The sequence below is a fragment of the Triticum dicoccoides genome, chromosome 3B, assembly GCF_002162155.2.
Source record: "Triticum dicoccoides isolate Atlit2015 ecotype Zavitan chromosome 3B, WEW_v2.0, whole genome shotgun sequence".
Taxonomy (NCBI): domain Eukaryota; kingdom Viridiplantae; phylum Streptophyta; class Magnoliopsida; order Poales; family Poaceae; genus Triticum; species Triticum dicoccoides.
The window spans coordinates 748,464,245-748,472,080 of record NC_041385.1 but is presented as its reverse complement, the minus strand read 5'-3'; positions in this window follow the sequence as shown (position 1 = coordinate 748,472,080).

Sequence of the window (7,836 nt, the reverse complement as noted above, 5' to 3'; positions counted from 1 at the left end):
GGATATTTGAAGCCCATATTCTGTTTATTAGCATTACAGACCATATATTCTGGGCACTGCTAAAAAAATTCAACGAAATTTTGCATATTTCGGTGGGGTCCGAACTCTTTTAATCACGAAATTTTGAGTCACGTTAAAAATAGTTTTCAAAAAATTATATCAAAATAAAATTCAAAAAACAATTCTCCGTAAAAAAATGAATGAAATTTAGAATCTTAACTAGCATTATGCCCATTCGTTGCACGGAACATGAAGATGCATTTGTATGAGTAGTTTATCTTGTGGGTGAAAAGATGATATTTTAATGTAATTGGCAGTTGGCTTTGGTTTTTATAAGAGTAGAGAGTATAGAAATCCTGAAAAAAATGATATTTTAATGCAATTGCCGGTTGGCTTTGGTTTAAAAATTTACAGCCCATTTCTTACAACTTATAGCCCGTTTTCTGGGGAAGCCCATTTCTTATCCCTCCTCGTCTTGAAAGATTTGCAGCCCAGTAGGGCTGAGAAAAGCAAGTAGGCCTCAGTTTTGGTATTCTCCACAAAAAAAAGAACTAGGCTAGCCAATTTCAGAAAGAAAAAAATATCAACTGGGCTCGTCATGTGCTTAATAAAAGCGTAAGTGTGGGCTAGACGAGCCACAGCCCCCGCACAGCGCGCAATTGAGCTCCGTCTCTGAAACTGAAAACCAACTGGGCGAGCTGTTGGGTCCCTAGTGTTATCCGCTCGTTGTGTAATTTTCTCGTTTATTGACTACATTGACAATGGCGTGGAACCTAGTTGTCAAACAATTAGGAGGAAGTATTGTTTTGGCTTGTAATAACGAGGCACCTGCTTGCGCAATGCAATGACCCTGGTGGGTCCCTACTGTCAGCCTCTCCATGTACAGTCGTCTCCTGATTCCTCTTGGTTGTTGACCATGTTGACAGCACCAGACGGCGGCGAGCACAGCAATCTAACCAAGGCGAAGAACGACGGCAAGTCCTCGGACGGGAACGAACAGCAGCCATGGAACATGCGGCAGTGTAGTGGCAAGTGGAGGGGAGTACGAGGGCAACAACATGCAAGTCAAGCATACAAATGGTACAAAAAGCCCAAGGATTAATTGTTCATCAAATTTTTAGACAAAACCCAGATTGAACATGACAGTAACATCTAACCCAACCACTCGTTTTTGCAGTCGCAAACAAATGGATCGGTCGGATCCATAAAATCAACATCCTGTGCAAAAAAAATTATTTTAGGATGTCTACAACTTGTTGTAAATAGAAGCCGAGCATGTTTAGAAGCCCATTTGTCCACCTGAAACTTCTTTTTTTGCTGTTCAACATGTTCGTCCGTGAGAAATCTCTTGTTGTAAAATTTAAGCCTCATGGACAATAGCAACCTCGCATTCAACAGGAAGAATGTGACAAAGCTTCTGTTTGCCTGGTTGGATGCATATCGTCCCATCGTTATTGTCCTCAAACGAATGTCATGAGAACTGAGAAAATCCTTGTGCTTATTACGCCAACGATTGGTTATATGTTTTTCTCGATGTGGTTCTGCCTAAGTAGACATGAAGATTTAAAATAGTTAAGGTCTGAAAAAAGAGTATGTCGAAAGAACGACAGCTGAACAGTTAATTCTAGTACAATATATACGGGCTTTCAATGTGCATGAAATCATCACCTCTATGTATAAATTGTCCAGAGATCGAAGGCATCGCAGCAAGCCAATAATTATGTCTAGATCAAAACTATACATTCTGATATATATGATCTTGACAGAATCCAGCAGCATTGATAGGCTATCAATGGACGAACTCTTCATTGAGCATATAACATAATATTAGTACCCAAAGTGTACTCCAAGATGATATAAAACTTATGCACACAAATGAAAAATGCAGCATATGATTACAAATATGTAGATGATAATATACGGTACCTGAAAAGGTGAGGAGCCAAACACCAACTCCTTGTGATTATTAAACGGGTCACGAATTACACCCAAGGTCTCCAGTTTGGGCACAGAGACGACAGTTATTTCTGAAGGTGTATAACAATTATCAAGAAGCAACCTTTCAAGTGAAGGGGCATCTTCGATGATGAGCTGTTGTCCTTCAAAACAAATTCCAATGCTTTTAAGGTGAGGCGACTTTGTTTGGAGACAACTGATATCAATTTCTATTCCCAAAACAATCAGCAAGCGCTCCAGGGCAGGGCAACTGGAGTGGATGATGCTATGCAGTGAGGCCTCCGACAGATAAACCACCACAAGCGAAAGTTTTTTTAGCAGTGGGAGTCAAAGCATTTGTACCAGATCGTCTGGTAGATGGCACCGGGCGAAGGTGGCGGTGTGGAGAGAGGAGGAAAACCGCAAGGTGGACAACGGTGGTGTGGGCACAAATTCTTGGTATATTCGTGGTATGAAACTTCCGTGGTAATGGTAGAACTCAAACTGCTGGAGTTTTCCGAATTCAGGGGATGACAGCCAAGCGTCCACCTTGCCGGGTATGGACAGCAGGTAGCTTGTAGGGATGTAGAGGCATTGAATGGGGCCCTGCTGGTGAGAAGAGACGATGGCTCTGATGAGATCAAATTTAGGAAGGACAGATATCTGACGACAGTCGAGATTGAGGGGCGTGGTGCGCCATAGAGGGCGCCACCGAGTTGAGAGGACTTGTGTGCGGCGGCAATCCTTGGTGGGGAGAAGCGAGATGATCTCCTCAAGGATGACGTCCGGGAGATTGCTGATGCAGTCCACCGGAGATTCTACCGGTTCCTCAGATCCGGGTGGGGGGCTCGCCGCTTCTCCCCGCGCTACCGGGTGCGGGATCTACAACCGGCGTCGCCGCTGGCGGGAGCCTCATCTTCTTGGCGCTGGGGCCAGACGACTCCAATTTCCTTGTGGGCGTCGCGCCGAGCTCACGGGTTTGAGCAGAGTACCCAGAGACGAGCCTAGTGGCAGTGCGAGTGCGGAAGAAGGAGGGCTGGGGATTTCTGTAGGAGTGGAATAAGAGGAGCAGGCGTTTTCTGTACGAGTGAGGAAGAAGGTGAGCGGGGTTTTCTGGACGAGTGAGGAAGATTGGGGAGCAGGGGGAATTGGGTGGGGAGACGGAAGTGGGAGAGCGAGCTGTTCGTGTTTATAAGGCCCGCTGCACTAACTACTCGCTTTTTCCCAAGAACCGCTCTCTTCTTTTGCGTTGCTGCATGACTGGCCATGCATGTAGGATGCATGTGCCCGCCGGCCATTGCATGCGCCTGGTTTGTTACTAGGCCTATTTAATAGGGTGGTTATGGAGTAAATTAAGGAGATTTATTTTCTCTGTGTGCATCCACCAAATTAGAGGATGTGGTACTGGATGCAGACACTCACATTAAACTAACATTCAGAATAACAAAAGTTCAACATGTCTATGCATTTCAATGATTCACCATACTATAACCAATATACAAAACTGTGAGAAGGTGTGGAAATAAAGAAAATCGGTCGATGCTTCTCTGAGCAAAGGGCCTCCCTGTGCACGCATTAATTTCCTGGGCATGCTTGTTTCTTCTCAATGTTGCGAGCACTTTGAGCATGTTGGCAACTCCACAGCTAGCTAGCTGCCTCATCTTGCAATTGATGCTGACACATTTGCAGCAAACACATGAGGCAATCGAGATGACTCAACATGGGTCCATATTGTGCAGTTCCCCTGATATCATATTCATTGTCCTCAATCTGAAAAGATAGGAAAATAGTAGCTATACTTAAACAGTGTTGCAAAACAGTAGCACATATCAATAGCTCGGCATGACAAAACACGATCATCTGGACGAAGGGGATACTGACCTGCCTAAGGAAGATTACATATAATTTCATAAGTCCTTGGTTGATTTCCACCTTCGGCTGCACTGCTTGTTTGCTCCTCCACACATGACAGGATCGTTCCGCACTGCATTCAGCAAGTCAACTTACGAATAAGCTAATTTCATCTTGCGGTGGTCATTGTACCTAGTTACGAATGTAGGAATACCTGGAGCACCATGAGGTTAGCTGACAGCAGGTAGATGCAGCCATATAAATTTTGTGCGGTGCTACCAAAATTGAGGTTTGTATCCCTTCCCATTATGAGAATTCTTCTTGAAGTTGGTAGAATGTGACGGCTTGTTCTTTGCATCAAACTTGCCTTTCCCCTGAGATTTGTTCTTGTTGTTTTGGGGCTGGTTGGGCTGGAAGTTCTTCTCATGTACCATGTGGGCACTAGAAGCTCCCTCGGCGCCCCGAGCACATGTGTCTTTTGCTCTCGCCTTCTCCTCAAAATCAAGAGTGCTAATGAGATCCAAAACAGAAAACTCATGTCTCTTGTTTTTCAGAGAAGTAGCAAAATCGTTCCACGAAGGTGGAAGCTTGGCAATGATGGTCCCAACAACAAATTTGTCCGGCAACACACACTTAAAGTACTCAAGTTCCTTAGAGAGTGACTGTATCTCATGAGTCTGCTGAACAACAGAGCGCTCATCAGTCATCTTGTAGTCACAGAATTGCTCCATGACGTACAACTCGTTGCCAGCGCCTGAGGGCCCAAACGTGGCCTCGAGCACAGCCCACATGTCTTTGCCGCTGTCAAACAACATATACGAATCCACAATGGAATCGTCAAGAACACTCAGCAGGGCGGCTTTGAAGAGGGTATCCATGTTCTGAAAAGCTTCCTGCTGTGTAGGATTAAGATCGCCCTCAGGCTTACCCTTAGTGGCGTCATAGCAGTACATGATCTGAAACCAATATACTGCTCTTGTGCGCCACCTTTTATATTGCACCCCCTTAAAAGTAGGCAGCTTCAAAAGTGCAGCAAAACCACTCGGAGTAAATTGCCTGTGATCAGGTTTTTGGATTTGATTGTTGAATATATGAGCAATTTAGTATGAGATTTAATCCGAATCAGCAGTAAATAGATCATGACGACAATTGCAAACATCAAAGTAATGATGCAGACTAAACCAGGAGGACAGAATCACATACTATACAGCGGGAGCAAAACCGATGTGGTTGATGTTGTCACTCATGTCGTTGATGAAGAGGTTACCGAGGTCAGGGAAGAAGGCTGTCGTTGACGAAGTCGTCGCTGGAAGCAGTCACAGGAGTGTGCTCCCCAAAAACCTGATCGCCCCTCTCCCGTACAGGATCATGAAAGGCGGGGTTCGGAGGACTGCTGTCCCTTCTCGCGGTGCACGCTGGAAGGAGGGCTGGAGAAGAATTGCGTTGTGGCGCTAAGATCTGGAACGGTGCGAAACCATATGATACAATGACGGCTAGGGTAGAGCATGTCAGGTCAGAGTATAATAGTAGGCCTTTGGCCCCCAAACCCCACGTCCAAGTCAATAATAGCTCAAAAAACAGTCAATAATAGCCCCACCAAGGTTTGTCTCAAAAAACAGAGTAATTAAGGCGTTCGTTAGTCCCTTTAGTATAAATACAATATCATTAATAATGGCCCCACCTTTTGTCTCACAAAGTAGAGTATGTTGGAGTACAACCGGCTACACGTTTACAATCCGCTTCTCTTCTCTCTCCTCTTCTCTCTCCTTCAACTAATCACAAATACTATATTTAAATCCTTATAGCCTGCTTTTGTCATCTAATTATAGTACTTGCTCTAAAAGTTACTATCCACTGTGTAGTCTGAAATGCCGGGCGTGCAGCGGGCGGTGCCCTCGGTCGGTGCACCGCTTCAATGGCGGAATCAGTGACAGGTCGCGTCGCCCTGACTTGCCATCAATGTGGAGTGGCGGGCTCAGTTGGCGCCGGGCAGGAAGCACGCGCGGGAGGGGGGTTTTTTTTGTTGGGCCAAGAACGTGAGAAGCCAACTCGGGATCGGTCCGGACGGGGAAATATCATGTGCTTCCATACTCTGCATATGACACTAGTCTATGTTACTACTCCCTCCTTTTTGGTTTATAGAGATGTTTAGAGTATCATAGTAATATGTTACAGTACAAGTTACTCCCCACTATGACCAGCCTTGGCCTCTCCCAGTGCTCCACCATGTATAGCTGCTAAGCCTGCCACTTAGGCATAAAATATGATGTGGCACCAATAAACTAGGCACCTATGCATTGAACACTTGAGTTACTAAGCCATTTAATGCACTTAGAACCTCATCTAAAGAGCATTAATTGTATAGCCAATTGCTGGCTATAAGCCTAGAGCCCATCTTATAGTCAACATGTACAAAGTGCCTAGGAGCATGTGCTAGAGCTGGCTCTTCACGAAGAGCCCGCTTACGGAGAGAGTCCTGGATTAGGGGGTGTCCGGATAGCCGGACTACCATCATCAGCCGGACTATCATCATCGACCGGACTCCAAGACTATGAAGATACAAGATTGAAGACTTCGCCCCGTGTCCGGATGGGACTTTCCTTGGCGTGGAAGGCAAGCTTGGCGATACAGATACGTAGATCTCCTACCATTGTAACCGACTCTATGTAACCCTAGCCCTCTCCGGTGTCTATATAAACCGGATGGCTCTAGTCCGTAGGGCACAACAACAACCATTACAATCATACCATAGGCTAGCTTCTAGGGTTTAGCCTCCTTGATCTCGTGGTAGATCCACTCTTGTAAACATCCACAATATCAATATCAATCAAGCAGGACGTAGGGTTTTACCTCCATCAAGAGGGCCCGAACCTGGGTAAAACATCGTGTCCCTTGTCTCCTGTTACCATCCGCCTAGACGCACAGTTCGGGACCCCCTACCCGAGATCCGCCGATTTTGACACCGACATTGGTGCTTTCATTGAGAGTTCCTCTGTGTCGTCACCGATAGGCTTGATGGCCTCTTCAATCGACAACGACGCAGTCCTGGGTGAGACTTTTCTCCCCGGACAGATCTTCATATTCGGCAGCTTCGCACTGCGGGCCAACTCACTTGGCCATCTGGAGCAGATCGAAAGCTACGCCCCTGGCCGTCAGGTCAGGTTTGGAAGCCTAAACTTCACGGCCGATATCCGCGGGGACTTGATCTTTGATGGATCTGAGCCACAGCCGAGCGTGCCGTGCTGTCACGATGGGCACGACCTAACTCTGCCGCCGGACGGCACCCTGGAGGCCGCAAATGAATCCGCTCCGACCCATAGTCCGGAGCCGATCGCTCAGATCGAGGACGGATGGCTGGACACCGTCTCGGGAGCTGCAACTTCTACGCCCCTCCAAAAGTTACCCAAAACGCAAGTTGCTCCCCCGACTAGAGGAGGAAGCGTACAAACCTGCATCACCAGCGCACAATACGGCAGACCGACCACCTCGTGGCCGCGACAGAGAGGCATGCAAGCCCTCCACCAAAACCGTACCCCGGCATCGCTCAAAAAGCATGAAGCCACGGGGGAACGCGCCGGACTTGCGGGATATATTGGAGGACAAGGCAAGACAATCCAGATCTATCTATGGATCACGTGGGCTCCCCAAGACCCACGACGAATACCGTCGCGCCGGATACAACTACTCCGACCGGGCCGAACATAGCAGACAACGTTCTCTCGAGCTACGTCGCGATATTGCTCAATACAGAGGCGCCGCACACCCACTATGCTTCACTGACGAAGTAATGGACCATCAAATCCCTGAAGGGTTTAAACCCATTAATATCGAATCGTACGATGGCACAATAGACCCCGTGGTTTGGATTGAGGATTATCTCCTCCATATACATATGGCCCGCGGCGACGATCTTCACGCCATCAAATTCTCCCGCTCAAGCTTAAAGGACCAGCTCGGCATTGGCTTAACAGCCTGCCCGCAGAGTCAATTGGATGCTGGGAAGACCTGGAAGCCGCATTCCTCGACAACTTCCAGGGCACGTATGTGCGA